Source organism: Aquila chrysaetos, chromosome 22 (assembly GCF_900496995.4).
Source record: "Aquila chrysaetos chrysaetos chromosome 22, bAquChr1.4, whole genome shotgun sequence".
Classification (NCBI taxonomy): Eukaryota; Metazoa; Chordata; class Aves; order Accipitriformes; family Accipitridae; genus Aquila; species Aquila chrysaetos.
The window spans coordinates 2,203,759-2,219,866 of record NC_044025.1 but is presented as its reverse complement, the minus strand read 5'-3'; the positions used below and the strand labels follow the sequence as shown (position 1 = coordinate 2,219,866).

Below are 16,108 nucleotides of genomic sequence, written 5' to 3'. Positions count from 1 at the left end.
TAGATGAAAGGTGAAAGAAGCAATAAAAACAAATAAAACAACCTATATAATAAATGGGATAAGAGCAAGCTGAAAGCAACAATCATCGGTCAGAAAGCAAGAGATGCAAACAGCGTCTGACAATAATCTGTGTCGTGAAAGGAGCCTTAATGGAGATGGAGAGGCAGTTTCCCAGTCCAGGTGTTTGGGTTCGCAGTTACATTGGCAGTCCTGTGAAAAGGGAGCATGGCAGGGCTGCTCCAGAGAGGTCTGTGTCCATAATTTTAAATAGAGGCTTGCTGTCATGTTTTGGACAATACTGAAGTGGTTATGAAATATGACTGCCTCCCCCCAGATACTTTTTTTTTTTTTAATCTGAAAACCAAAGCTTGGAAACCTAACTCTTCAGATGAAGATGCAGAAACGCTTCTGTTCTTAGCTTCTGATCAATATTTTTCAGCTCTGCTATCACTCTTAAGGACACAGAAAGAAGGTCTTGTAGGGTTTTCATGTCTTTCAGAGAACTGAAATCACTGCCAGGACCCAAAACCTGTTGTGTTCAGCATGCTCAAGTTGGACTTACTGCCCACGGACAGTTGTTTTGGAACAAGTCTGGCATTTCCCGAGGCAGGAGACACGTGCCGTGCACGTGCAAGACCATAGCGGGTGCTGGAAGGCATCCGCACACCAGTGCTGAGAACTCCTAACCCCGATCCCTCCTCCAGGTGCCTGGGAGCTTTGGCCACTGTAGGTGCACAGATCAGCCAGGTACCATGGAAGGCAGCGGCAGGACAGATTGCTGCTGCGAGCTGAGAGGTCTGCGCACAAAATGGGTTTTTCCTGCTCAGTTCAAATAATTTTGCTCCATCTGAGGCTTGGATCCAGGTTCTTCAGCCTGGAAGCCAGAGATGCTGGAAAAGGCTCGATGTCAGACCTCAGAGGTGGGGGCTCAGGATTTTCTGTTTGCCAGCCTTGGGACAGAGTGGTGGTAAAGATCACCCCCCCCATACACCCAAGCGCCCGGGAAGCATTCGGCTGCTGCTGGCATTGGCACCGAACCCAAGACGACATTTACTTCCAGGAGCAGATGCAAACACAGGGAACTGCCAATTGGCCAAAATCAAATAAAACATGACCTCTGCTGAACTGGAGCCTTAATACTTTCAAACAACCCTGCACTCAATATTGGCAATGTAATAGTTTACCTTTGAGACATGAGGGCTGAAGGAGAAACGAAACCTGAAGCTCCCGGAGATGTTTCATTACCATCATTTCTATTATTGGTAACAAGCCAGCAAACCCCTGCGAGGTCCCTGAGCTGGGCTCTAGGAGAGCCTGCCTGCGTCTTTTCCCCAAGGGAAAACACAAAACCCAAGAGCTGGGTTTTATTAGAGCACCTGAACCTCTTCAATTACAGAAAATACAGAATGAGACAGAATAGAAATATTCTCCCCTGGCAGGAAGGTCCTTTCTCTCAGGTTTATTTTCAATCCTTCAACCCCCCCAGCCACTCCCTGGGTAATCACACACCCATGCAGCCTTGCTGGCCCCCAGAAAAATCCCCTTTCTTTCCTTTGAAGTGGGGCAGATACTTCCAGGAAACAAACCCTGAGTTAGAAATAATGGGAACCCTTTGAGGAAAAGACCCCAAAACAATCTGAGTTTGATTATAACCACAAGGAAAGAAATGGAAGGTTATCTGCATTACACACCCCCTCCCAATCAAATGAATACCCCAGACCATAAGTCCTGTCCAGAAGCAGTATAAATACCTCAACAACTTACTACCTTGTTACCTGGATCACTCCAGCATTTTGGAACCAGTCTGAAGCACAGGCAAATCCATTAAAAAATTTATTTAATTTATTTCTCTTTAGCTGTCTCTAACTTTGGTCCCTTTGCTGTTAAACTTTGGCTACAGTAAATTCACCCTTTGCCTTTCTTTTTTCCCAGCAAGGTGTTTCCTACATTTCTAAGATATGTCCCTATTATTCTCCTCGAGTGTCCTGAAATCGCCAAGGTGGAAGACCCAGCTGCAGCTCCTGGCTATGGGTCTATAAAGCTCTTTCTGCCTCTACCCCAGGACAAAACAGGCTGCTGCCAGCAATTACAGACAGGTAGCTTCTCCCTGGACACACTTGCACCCCAAACCCATGATCTGTGGGGTGCTGTAGGTTACACTGGACTCTTTCTGCCAAAATCTGAGCCTCTGGGGACAGTTCGTCTTGCCATGAGCTTTATCCAGAGCCACTGCAGAAGCTGCAGTTCCAGAACCCAAGATCTCCCTCATTTGGGTACTTCAAAAACCAGCATGGTCACGCAAACGGGAAGCACAGTTGGAGGCAGTTTGGGCTGTATTGTGCACTTTTCTTTTCCCAAAAATTTGAAGGCAGGGGAACCAATAGTCTACAACAATCACCGCTGCCATGTCCCTTACAAACCTTTCAGTAACTCAGTTTTCAAGGCATTTAGACATTTGTAACCTGCTGCTTAAGAGGAATGGGGACACCATATGAGGTTGGACATGGTAGTAGTAGCGTACGGGGAGCCATACGCTCTGCCAGGAGAGAAGCATACGGTGATGCTGACCCCAGGCAGACATGTCTGGGGTCACGGCCAAGGCTGCCAGAGATGTGGGTCCTGCTCCCACCACTGCAAACCACAGCTCAGCACAGCCCTTCTCATCCCTGATGGCTAGCAATGCCATTAGTGCCTTTGGTGGAAGGAGGAGAAATTAATGCACAGCCCATCCTTTGTGCATAGGGTACCCCAAATTTTATTCCAGCTATATGGGAGGACCAGTTTTCTCCTTGCCCTGTGGAAAAAAAATCCCTTTGCACCCTTGTAGCAGCAGCAGCACTGGGCAACAGTATGCAGGGCACCTGCCCCCAGGCATCCCCAAACTGCCACGATATCCCTAAAACATATAACCAGTGCCAGGTGAAAATGCATGTCCCTGCTGTGATTTGACCTCCTGCCTGCAATAAAACCATTTGATGACCAAGAATCTTTTTCTGCATGGTATGTCAGCCAGTAAAGATGCCAAATAGGCAGGGCCAGGAGTTGGTTTAGGGTGTAGCAGCACAGCACACGTTTTTCCGCAGCCACCCCCTTCACTGCTTCTCTGGCAGCACACGTCTATGTCTGCAGGTCTGTGCTGTGAACTGCATCACCGGCACAGCTGGAGTTAACATTGCCTTCTGAAAGCAGGAGGAAGGATTGTGTTCATATATATGCACATATAAAAATACGTATTTTTAAACCCAGGAAATTCTCGTCGCCTCCCTGGTGTTCGGCTCCCAGCTGCTGCCACGGCCGGGCTGGGTGGGTTGCAGGATGCAGTGCAAGGACAGGGGCTGGGAAAGCAGCAGCGCTGGGGCTCACAGCCAAGGGAAACGCTCTCAGCACCCCGTGCACCGAGTGATTCAGAGGGACGGGTTTTTGCAGCCCTCGGGCTCCTTGTGTCCACATCCAGCCTGCGAGTCACGGGAAGGATAAAAACCCCTGTGCGTATGGCTGGACCCTCGCAGCCTGCCCTCCCACAGATGACAGCCACCGTGATGCTCAGCCCGGGGGTCTCACTCTGGGGGCCCTCGCACGCATCCAGCGCCACGCAGCCTCCTCAAGCCCTGCCCCGGTGTGGCTGCTCGGCAATACAGCAGCCGGCGTGCCGAAGGGTGCTGTCGCAAAGGGAGCCTGTAATCCCCCCTGTCCAGAGATGCCCTTTCTCCTGGGCATGGGGGACTACAGAGGTCCTTGCTTGCTTTTTCTGTGCCGGTTTTAGCTGAAGAGCTGGAAGGAGCTGGCCAGGAGCCACCCAAGAGCACCACAGCAGACACGTAGCAGGACTTGAAATGCCCCAGAACTGGAGGGGTGCATGTGCTGCACCCACCTCCTCCCGCTTACCTTAGCACCCCACTGTCCCCAGTGAGCTGAGAACCTCTCCAGTGCGCGAAGAAGGGAAACAGCTGATGGCATCTCCCCAAAACCTGGCATCACCCCTCTCTGTGCCCAGCAGGAGGGCAGCAACACCACGGGCTGGGGCAGCATGGTTCCTCCAGCTGCCTTTTGCAAAGAAGTCCCAGCTCCTGCAGCCCTCGCAAATCCAGATGCGTGGAAAAACCTGTGAGATGACAGAGAGCTCTCTTATTCCTGCCATAATTAGTCCCTTTGGAATTCAATTAACAAGCTCCCCGCTGCAGCTATCAAGCCGTCATCAGTTAAGCAAACAGGTGTACAAGCCAGGCCAGGTCCTTGCAAGTACAGTATAAATATTTCAGCATGTCCAAGGGGGGCCTGTCCTTCCATACCCTCTGCAACTTACTTTAAAGTGTTGCCCCGCTGGTGGGAATTTAAGGGCTCTGCTGACAACCAGAAACACCTTTGTCCCCCCGCTCACCCTTCTCAGCTGGAGAGCATCTACCCTGCCCAAGCAGTGCCAGGGAAAAGCATCGTCCCTGGTACGACCACAACATCACAGGGCTGACCCTGGTCTGGCAGCGTTGATGCTGTGCAAGGTGTGAATATGCTGTCGGCTCTGCTGTCCCTGTGTGCTAGTGTGGTGCCACGCACGTAGGCGGGCATCGAGTGCGATCCGAGTGGCATTGCCTTGCCTGTCTCCAGGGTGTGTGATCGGGCTGAGATATGCACTGGTGATGGTGAATAACAGCCATTGCTGCAGGGGCTAGAAAACTTATTTTTATGGTTTTCTGGCTTTCTCTACAAGCTTGGCCAGGCTGGAAATTGAGAAGCTGATGTTTTCTGAGCTGTTTTCCTGGGCTTCAGGAAGTGGGAAGATGAGAGCTCCATTCAGTCCACCTATTTTCAAATACCAGTGGAGTAGGGTTTGAAATAGGGCTTTAGCTTGGGGAAGATTTCATGCACATCTCCCTCCAGGGGCAACTTTTGGGGCCAGGGAAGCGGGATGCTCGATACTTGGTGGGACACTGGACGCAGCCTTGCCTGTGCCTGCTGGAAAAGCACTGGGATGTGACACCCTGCGCTACAGGCGGCTGAGGAACAGGGCCTCGCACAAAGGTCTGTGAACCACCTCTGCACCACTAAATGCACCTCTGCCTTCAGAGCTTTGTGCGTGCCATAGGTCACAAGGAGAAGCTGCAAAAATGAACAACGGTTCTTACAGACGCCGGAGATCATCCTGATAGACCAACTTAATCAGCGCCTGTCCCAGCCCATACGCTCCTTGAGGACGAGATGAACGAGATGAAGACCATCAGTGCTGTGCAGTTCCTTATCAAACGCCCATCTCAACGACTCCCCAGCCAGGCTTGAGCAGCAGTCCCTGGTCACTAATCCATCCCCTCCAGCCGCTGGGGACTTGACAGCCCTGCCTACGCACAGGGGCGAGCAGACGGTGCAGCCGCAGTTCGAGTTTGGCGCTTCAGCCCAGTCTGCAGGTGATAAAGTACATCCTCTCCTGGCTTCAGCGCAGGAAAACGCATTTGCCTGCTATGAAAGATATTTCAACTTAGCAAACTCTATCTAAAAATGAAGACCATTATGGCAAAGAAAGAAAAAAAAGTTTCTAATGTTTGTACTGCATCAAAATGAATGATGTCATGTGCCTGGACTGCCTTGGAAAGCACTGAATTGCCAAAAGATGGTGAACGTCTTCAATATTAAGTGAGAGGGACCAGAAGGAAGATGCTAAAACCTAGAGAAACTTTCCAGCTAATGCTTTTGTTGCTGCATTTTTCTTTGAGGAGCATCCTCTGCTTTGATTTAAAGGTGCCCTTATCACACCGGGGACCTGATAACGGTGCTGGTGGCCACTTGAGATCAATGCATGGATGTTACCATCTCATTTGCCCTTTGAGCAGGTCTTCTAGCCCAGCAGCATGTGCCAAAGCTTTGACTTCAGCACCTGCATCTCTGCTCCGATCTCTCCGTCACTCACCCAGGATGAACTTGCAGCTGGGCATGGGCTCGGGCTCACCTATAACCTCAGTGCAGATGTAGCCAAGAGCCTGCTGACTCTGTATAACCTGAAATACCGAATCCCACGCAATTCCTGTGGGCAGCTGGAAAGGAACACACTGTGCTCCTGGCTTAAAGCTCCCCGTGATGCCCTCGCGCAGCGGTGGCTTTGCCCTGGGCGATGTTTGATGTCCCTCCAGCTATTCCCACCATTGCTCAGTGCTACGAGCCAGGACACCGCTGTGCAAAGCCCTGCTGAAATACAGGACAGCTGGCAATGCTGAAAGCCACGGGTTCCAGGGCATGGATGCCAGCATACCCCAGCGGGTGTTAATTCCTTCTGTAGCAGCACAGGGGGCCTTCCAGGCCAGTTCACTGCTCAGTTAGGCTGAGATTAGACAAAGCTTAAATAACATGTGCTACTTATGGTAGTTTGACTCCAACTAGTCACATTGGAAGTTGTCACGGGAAGGTCTGGGCTTGCTCGGGCAGAAACAAAGCAGCAGCAGCAAAACACTCCTTCCCACCCAAATAACCGTTCTAACAAAGCGAAGTCCTGCCAGCAAGTTATCATCCCTTTTCTATAGCAAAGCCTCCCCAGCCTGGCCAAAAGAGAGAAGTGGTGTGCTAGAACGAAGGACAAGCTCAAGGGAGTTATTTCTTAAAGATGTTCTTTTGGAACCCAAATCACCCATTTTTTGCTTTTGTTTGCTCATGTTTCACAGTAGAAGCGGAATACAACATTTCCCTGGTTAAACATCAGTTCACTTGTATTGCTTCAAGATTTCTAATAAAATTAGGGTCACAGTGACCCTGCAACTATTTTGCTGATATTCTGCTTGAGTTGTGGTGATTTAGCTGAGAGCAAACCCCTGAATATCCAAAATAATCCTTAATCTCACAAATCATGAATTGAACCTTCCACATCACCTTCTACCTGCTGTGATCCAACAAATTAAAATGTCTCAAACCTTTTTTCAGAATAACAAGGCCAATAAACTTCTGTGTCAAAGGCAAACCCCAGGCTCACAAGATGCTTTTAGAAACACATTTTTTTTCCCAGCTTATAAAAAAAATATTGAATGTTTGATGCTGAGGGGAAAACAGAGGAGGGTAGTTTATGGCGTAGACCCAGCCTAAGCATATAGGGGAGTAGGGATGTACGGCGGGAGGGGAGAAGCCTGAGGGGGACAGTGGCACACCTGAGCTGGTGTCGCGTGGGTTGATGATGTGGCATAGCCCCATTTTTCACTCTCTCCTCAATACCACCACAACACCAGCTTTATTCTGTCATTCTTGTAAAATATTTAGTGATTATCTCCACAAATTTAGAAACAAGTTGGCTGATCCTGCAGATGAAAACTAGTTTAAAAATTAATTGAAAGCTTTTAAAAATTAATAATTATTTCAGTTAATTAAAGTTGCAGCTTAACATTTTTTAAACTGTTAACAATTTGCTAGCTGCTACGCAGTTGCAATTGGAATAGAAAATGATGGGGACCGAGAGCTGGAAATATGTCGTCTTCATCATTTCACAGAGCAGATTTTTGGGCTCTTCTGCATTGTCTGCATTATTATTGACAGCATTACGGCACCTATCAAAAAATGGATCTATAACATCATAATTTTGCTAGAATTCCTTTTGTTCCAGATAATTTAAAATGCTTTCTTGTTGTCCATAACACATTTGGATATAGATTTTTTTTTTTTATGGATACTTTTACTTCTCATATCCATTGTTTTTTATTTCATAGCATCTGATTTTTAGTCACAACCATTATCTTCCTCCCTTTCCTGATTTGTTACTTACTATCTGTCGCTTGGCTTGCTCTTCTTGTTTCCTCTTTTTTGCCAGGATTTGTTGTGATCTTTTCTTTGTGATCATCATAAATATGCCTGTCAAGAAGGAACCGAAACAAAAGGCATTTATTTCTCTGAGAATTTGAGAAATTTCTGTTTTCTAAGGAATCAGTGAAGAGAGCTATAAAAAAGTGCTGTGTGTGTGAGAATTGGCCAGCAGATTTTGCTGAGGACTTCTGCCTAGTTACTGCATCTGAATGGAATGGTTAATCCCCGGGGCCTCTCTTGCAGATGCAGAACCCATCAGCAGGAGCTGCTGTGCACCCTGGCCTGATCTCAGCACCAAAAAGCACCTTAGTTTCCTAGCTCATGATCTACAGTGGTTATAAATTAATAAATCTGAATATATGTGACCCTGCAGAGGTGGATGCAGAACATCTCCCTGCCCAGAGCATCCCACGCAGCAGACCATGGCTGAAATGCTGTGGGGTGTGGAGGAGAACAGGGGGGCAAAATTAGAGTGTGCATTTCTTAATGTCCCACGGACCAGAAGGACACACCAGAAACTTTGCCCTGGTGTTGTGTAAGCCCGGCTGCCACAGTCCATATCTGCTCTGCCGTGCCACCAGCCCGTCTTTGCCATCACCGACTGCAGCATGCACCGAGGCTGCTCCCTGTGCTGGAGGGCTGCTCTCATCTGCCATTTGATTTGTTTACATTGATTTTAGAGTAATGGCTTTTCATGAAATACATTTCGATTGAGAAAATAAATTATTTTCTCATTTGGGCGCAGGCAGGCAGCCGCTGCACCAGGTGCACGCTCCCCAGCCCTGCCGGCGCTGATTCCCCATTACAAGCACATCATCAGTGGGGCTTGGGCCATGCAAGAATTTCCATTCAAATGCGAAGTATTCAAAACTTTATGTATTTCACTTTTCATGCAGAAAATCTGCCTATTTCTACTCAGCACAAGAGGAACTTTTGTTGGGTTGTTTAACCTTGAGCAAACGATAGTTTAACTATTTTCAGGACAGCAGAATGAAAAATTACACTGCCGCCGTTATGCACCGCTGCTCCATGGCCGATGGTTTAAACCTGAACGTGGCAGAACTGCAGTCTGTAAGCAAAATATTTTTTTTTTTTTTCCCAGTGCTGCAGTGGAAAAGTGCTTTGAGTTCTGCTTCATTTTAGAAATGTGTTTTGAAGCTGTACCCTGTTGTTTTCTTTTTCCTGCCTGTGTTTGATGACCTGCCAGCCTTCGGCTGGCACTGAGCACAACTCCACAAAGCATCAGATGGGAAGCTGTCGCGTGGCCCTCATCCCAGAGATGCCGCCTTCCTCTGTGGGTGAAGTTACATCGATGCTCGTCTGCTTGTAGGACTGGAGCTTTCCTGGAACATGAGATGAATTTTTAAAAATCATCTTCCTCAAAGGCTGTTCAAGAAATTAAACCATCATCTTGATTCTCTCCTTACAATAATGGAAGGTGAGCATGATGTACAGTGGAGAATCCCCTTACAAAAGCAGCTGGATATCCCCTACAATAAGGAAGATCCTATGTTTCAACCTGAAATCCCATGTCTTGTATTAAAGGCAGACTCCCAGTTTCCAGTCTGGACTAGATATGCAGAAACATGTTCATGGAGACACCCTCATCCTCCTCTGACCTCAAATTAAAACTTGGCCCAGGTCACCCATTTCAGGAGTTTCCTGATGGATTCCTACGTGAAGCTTAAAAATCAGAAATAAAATTAAGAAAAGGAAACCATCCCCCTGGGGAGGTGTTGTAAGGCCAATGGGGCCCAAACCGTCTTGCTGTATCTCCCAGCAGATGCTCTCCCTTAAGTTGTTCCGTTATCCTGCAGCCCATGCAAACCTGACAACAACACCCTGGGGGGAAGAAGTTTAGTTACGCAGGATATGAAGAAAGCATTTTTCTTCTTGCCTGTTTCAAATGTCCTGATCCGTAGTTTGATACCCCTAGTTTTTGTGCTGTGGGGGACTGTGAATAATCTCTCCTGTGCCGCTCCTCACCACACAGCCCATCACTCACACTTCTTCCAGGATAAAGAGTCTCAGTCCGTGTAATCTCTCCACCCGGAGAACCGTTCCCCAACCCTTATCTTTTCCACCTCTCTCTGTGCCTTTTCAAGTTTCTAGATTTTTTTCTGTCTTTTTTATTTTTTTCCTCCACCAGAGGTAACAGATTTGCAAACAGTATTTAAGTAGCAGGTGAATTATTGATCTGCACAATGACAAATTGATCTCTTCTGTTTTGTTTAACACTTTTCCCCTAAAAATTTCCACACTCAATTTACTTTTTAGGCTATCACAGATCACTGAGGCGATGTTTTCGTAACACTACCTGCAACATGGGCATGCAAGGAAAAAGTTATCTTTCCTGAGTAATAGCTCATTTAAGGCTTATGACCGGTTCAAGTACAAATGGACTGTTTCACCTGTACACATGATTTTGTACATCTTGCTATTAAATTTCACTGTTGTTTTACTGTCCAGTTGCTCAGTGTTGAGAGATCCTGCCATAGCTTTTCACCATCAACTCTGAATATTGAAAGATTGCCAGCAACTTCATCCCCTAACTGTTTTCCTTTCCTTCTCCAAGTCATCTCCTGATCTGGAGATGACACTCCACCACAGGTCCCTGGGTGCCTCTCTTGGCACTTTTATTCCACTGCAAAATCTGCTAATTTATTCCTAATTTGTGTTTCATATGCTTTGCAGTTATTAGACAGAAGAGGGCTTTCTCTTTTACACTACAGTGGTTTAATTTCTTTAAGAACATCTGATGAAGACAATTTTTCAAAGCTTTTGCTGAATGTACCTCCTGCTCTGCAAGCTCACCGGCTCTCCAAGGGCTCGCAGTGCAGGACTTCCTTCTGCAAAACCTGCACCAACTCTTCTGCACTATTTCATATTTATTCTTGTGCCTACTGACACCTTTGTTATATTCTTCTGACTGTTTGCCCAGCACAGAGATCTGCTGGGCAACCCTCTGGGTTGTTGGTGCAGCCGTTTTAAATACCATTGCAGTTGCCACCTTCAGCTCCTTTGGTACCACGGTTATTTTAGACAGTCCCTTGTGCACCACTGCTAAATGGCTGTTTCATATGAGACAACCTTTGGGCTCTGGGGTGAATGCCATCTGCTCCTTTTGATACTCTTAATTTCCCCAGTTTGCTCCCAAACCTCTTGCAATGACAGCTGATTTTGGGATGGGTCCTCCATGGTGGGAAGAGCCCCGGGGGGCTCCACAGCTGGTGAGGGGTTTGAGAAAAAGGGTCTCTTGTTAGATTTTTACACCTTAGGAAGCTGCTCATCAAAAAAAAGGTTCATCTCCTTTGTCATAGTTTTACACTTAATTTGTCATCTCATGCTCTTTATTTTCCTCATTTGAACATGACTTCTACTTTTTGAAGGATACTCTTTTACCTCTGACAGACTCCTTTAGTCGGTTCTTTAATGAGAACAGCTAATTTTTTGCCCTTTTAAAGTCTCTTTTGATAATTGTATAGATTTGCTCTCATCATCTAATAGAAGACCTTTAAATGATGTCTATGTCCCCTGGAAAAATTTTACCCTTTTGGTGGCTGCTTTCAATTTCTTTCTAACAAGCCTCTCTACTTTTATGTGGATAGCCTTTTTGAAATGAAGTCACAGTGAACTTCTTCAGTTTTATTTTTAAATTCCTACAATGTTACTGAGTTGAAGTACGTTGCAGTACTTTTATAGAGGGACTCTTCAACAATAACATTTTAAATTAGCCCTGTGGCCTGCTCAGGATTAAAACTAGTGTTGCGTCTCCTAGCTGTCCTGAGAAGAAGTTCTCTTCTGTGTTGTCTCCAGACATCTGTCCATTTCTCTGTGGGAGTATCCCCCCAGTATTGGGCTGGTTTCCACCCCCTTGGCTCCTCCATCTTCCTGCTGGCTATTATGGCTAAGAGTCATCTGGTCAGGTGGGTGATGATGTAGCCTCAACCTTTTGCATTGAAGTTGAATTTAAACCCACAGGGAGTCTATTATTTTCTAACATTTATTGCTCATTATCTTCTTCTGCACTAATTAATATCCAGCCCGCTCCTCCACTCGCCCTACTGGTGCAAATGCTTTCTGTCCCGGTCTGATGTGCCTGTTACGCCAGTGCTGTCATGGTTCAGGGCCTGTGGACACCATGAAGGTGACCCTATCCCTCTGATTTTCACAGAAAACCCATGGGCTGGCATAAAACCTCAGTAGTGTCCCACACTGACCTTCTTAGCTGGAAAGGGACATCTAGGATATTCTTCTCCCAAAATAAAGGTCTGGGAGAGTTGCCCACTTCAGTTGGAACTGTTGCTCCTAGAGACGGGCATGTCCATGATCCTACAGCTTTACCTGGATTCATATGTGATGCCAAATAAATCTATATGAAAAAACAATACAAAATAGTATGTTTCATTCTAACAATGGAAAGCTTATATTACTAACTACAAAGTTTAAAAGAGGGCTGCTAATCCCCCCCACTCCCCTGCCAAAACCTCACAGCTCTTCCTAAGGAAGAAGGCTACTTTGACATTTGTGGTGTTTTACTTCAACTCCTGAAGGTGTGCCCCAAACCTGAGAACTGGGGAATCCCCCAGCTGACACATGTTGAAGACCTCTCCCCCAGCATGCCCCGGACCATGGCTCAATTATCTGGCCTTTGTCTGATCCCAAATGGTAGGCCATGTGCCCAGCTGCGTCCTGGACAGCTTTCTCCCCAAGGCATATAGTTGGGCAAGATTGGGACAACCTCCCATGCTTGTTAAGTCAGCCCCATCACTTTCTTTCCAAGCTCTCCCGTCTCTGCATCCCCATAGCTGAGTAGCCAGCTGCCCTTGTCCTGTCCCACCAGCCCTCCTCCCATCACACGCTGGTCACCTAGGTGTGAAGGTCCTCCTGACCACCACCTCTGTCCCTTCCTACTGATCCTTGCGTAGCCTGGGAGCTCTTGGGACAGACACACCCCGATCCCTTTGCTCCTGGCAGATCCAGTGTGCAAAAAAACCCCAAGTGTGTTCAGACCTGCCTGTTTTCCCAACTCCTCCCGCCAGCATTTCCAAGAGGAATCACTCCTTCCCCTAGCCGCAGCGGGATGGGAGCTGGGGGAAGGTGGCAGGGGGTTAGTTAAGCCATCTGGTGCTTTTCCCTCCACCTCCGGCTGGTTCCAAGCTCCCTGCTGATATTAACAGTGCAGTGAAGCTTCCCACCAGTACAAGCGCCAGCCTCTTGTTCAATTACACACCAGCTTTCCAGACAGCAGCACTGCAAAGGGCAGCATGGAAATCGATGGATCCCTGTACACCTTTGCCGTTGGACTGTGTTTTCTTGAAGCGCAGGACGGAGGAGCAGGGAAGCAGGGTGGGAAGGTGGGGACACAGGAGGGGGTGCAGACGTGGCTGCTGCCGCCAGCCCCGTTGATCCTGGTAGCCGGGAAAACCCCGATGGTGAGCTGAGCAGTTGGAAGTGCTGAGCCCAGGTGCACAGGCACGGACCCAGACAGCAGCTCCCATGGATGAACCCTGCAGAGCTGCCTCCCGTAGACACCATCCCATCGCACAGAGGGCAGCGGTAGGGAGCAGAGGGAGTTGGGGAGGACGAGACACTACCCCAACCTCTCCTGAAACAGCAGCTATGGGCCACCTAAACGCTCTGAGGTGGTCTCACCTCTCTTTAGAATGTCTGCGAAGTTGTCCTGGTGGTGGGTCCAGGTCTCTCCTCTCCTCCAGCCACGGGTCTTGGGCTGGGACCTCTTCTGTGGCAACCTAAACTTGTGCAGACACCCGCGTGCCGTTCCTCTCCTGCAGCCCCGGACCGCGTCTCCCCGGTTCTCCCACATCACCCCGGTGAGCTGAGGCTGTGGCCGAGCACTGTGGAGGAGCAACGCATCCCAGCCTGTAGCTTCTGCTGGGTGCTGGCTCCAGGGCCTCATCCCACTGCATCGCACTGGGCAGCTAAAGAGCCTAAGCCTGTTTGTAGGCTGGACCCTCTCACCAGACTGACTTTGTATTTTTTGTTGAAATAAGTATTATTCCAGAACAGTGAGGCAATTTAAAAAAGCAATTAAAAGCCTCAGGTTGTGCCTGAGTAGAAAAAGTAAATTAAAATTGTCCAAACATGTTTTTGACATTTTCTAAATTAAAAACCAGACCCCTCCTCCCCACTTCTCAGTTCACAAAATTTAAACCAGGGCTGCCATTTTAAGGGAATATTAAAAAAAACCCAAAATGCAAATTTGTAAAAGATAAGTGTTTTTCAGGTTTCTTTTTGGATTGCAACTTGGCATCATACCCAGTGACCAGAAATATTGTCTGCAAAGGCTGCTGTGGCCCCTCACATCCCACCTGCCGTAGAGGAGCCAGGAGCGTGTGACGACAGGAGGGAAGGTTGTGAAAATCCAAGTACCTTTCCCTCTCCCGTGTTTTAAGCAGAAAGCAAGATTATTTCCAGCTCTTGTCATTTCCTCTGAGCTTTTTATCACAGCTAAAAACTGCCAGGAACATTCAACAAGGGGGGGAGAGGAGGAAAGGGAAACCCAGCAGCAGAAGCTGCAGGCACTTCTCCGAGGCCAACCGACAGGATCCACCATCTACCCTGGCTAGCTCTGCCTGAAAACATTTGTAAAGCAAGTCTGCTCTCCATTAAGACGGTGGGGAAAGCCTTGTTCGTGCCAAAAAAATTTGTCCCAGCAAGGTCTGAAGTAGATACACTTAGCTTTAAACTGAAAAGCAGCGCTGGCGGGGTTGACTTTGCTTTTATCATGGGAGCAGTGCAGCCAGCATCAGAGGGAACAGAGCAGCTGCACAGGCCCCGCTGGTTTCTCATGTTTTCTATGATCTCTTAGCAAACTGGTAGCAAGCCACACTGCCCCATTTCTAAAAAAAACGAAACCCCTGCAAGTCCTCAACATCACCCCTAAATAAATCCAGGCTTGCAAGAACCGGCAAGTTTCCCTCCAGGTGAGTGTGGACATTTCTCAGGCATTTCAATTTTCCCTTTTAAAATACACAGCCTGCTTATTCATTCACAGCTGTCACAGTTTCATTTCTTCCCTGTTCATGCCTTGAGCATCATTTCTCTTCGTCTGCATCCAGAGCCTTAAATGCCACCAAACGCGGCTCCCGTTGGACAGCGTACCTGGTTGTTGCTGTGCAGTGACGTGCTTGTCTCGTACAGCTACAGCAGCGTGTTTGCTTGTCTCCGTGCAATCTCCTCCTGGAGGCTCCAGAGGATTCTGTTTGCACTGCACAGGCTCAGTCCCTGGGCTTTAGGGATAAGCCAGATTTTCTTCTGATTAAAGACTTCTGAAAGATTAAAGATACGCAGCCAGGGCCCAAGTCAAAGCTGCAAAGCAAAGATCACCCTGCAACTTTTCAGTGTGCAACTTGTTTTTTTTTTTTCAGTCTGTTCTCCTGCATTTTTAAACACGTAAATTGGAAAAGACAATCATCTACTACAGACCATCATAGTGCCCCTGCTCAAGAGTAGGACTGAAAATGGAGAGCCAGAGTCTGGTCAGTCCCTATTCCTACGGGTTTTTCTCCCACTCCAGTGTTTTGGCACAGCCAGTCCAGCTCTGCTGGATGGGTCTCCCACTCCTGCACAGCCCCAGGCTCCTGCTTCAGTCTGGCTTTGTTCTGATCTGCCCCACTTTCTCTTTTCCTCCCATTCCCAGCATTTGTCTCCATCCCACATGTACAAAACTCTCCATCCTCCTCCATGTCCTCTTCCTCAGCCTGAATGACAGCAAAGGTCCCTCCATCTCCCCCAAAAGAATTTCCCCCCCTGCAAGACCATGGGCAAAACGTGCTCTTCTCATGCACCAGCAGTAGCTACACAGCTGGGCTGGTTGGACAAACAGGCCAAGGGCAGGGGACACATCCACAGTCTCCGAAGCAATGTGCGTAGTGGGGGAACGCAGAGTGGTACCCATGGGAGCTGAGGACATCTCTCCAGCACAGCCTCCCCCTTCCAGAGTTCAAAGCCTTGCACGTGAGCACCCCCCAGGACACCCATCTGAATGGGACCGGGCAAACTCTGCCTCTCCCTCTCCTCCCCATCTCGCTTGGGCCCACAGAGCATGGGACCATTTAGTAGCATCTCCCCAGAACGTGGCCTGTGTCATCATCCCTAGAGAGGGTTCTCTAGCAAAAAAAGTCTGTGCCCAGTAAAACTTTTGCAGTGCCTATTTCTGTTTCTCTCACTGAACACACCCATCAAGCCGCCTTGGCACCAAGCAGCAGATGCCCTCTGTCCTACCAGAGCCCCCGTGTGATCCTTATGTGGGATAGTCTAAGCATCCTCCTCTGCCAGCTTTGTGCGACTCTATGGTGTTGCCCAAATAGCCAGGAGCCAT

The 16,108-nt window shown here is 48.1% G+C and overlaps 1 long non-coding RNA gene across 1 annotated transcript; it reads right to left on the bottom strand.

Moving 5' to 3' along the window:
- Positions 1-7,726: 7,726 nt before the first annotated feature.
- Positions 7,727-14,962, bottom strand: LOC115333987. The gene is made up of 3 exons (XR_003921002.1): positions 13,420-14,962; positions 11,985-12,136; positions 7,727-7,812 (listed from the first exon to the last, which is right to left on the bottom strand). It is a non-coding gene; the product is annotated as an uncharacterized LOC115333987 (long non-coding RNA).
- Between the last annotated feature and the right edge of the window lie 1,146 nt (positions 14,963-16,108).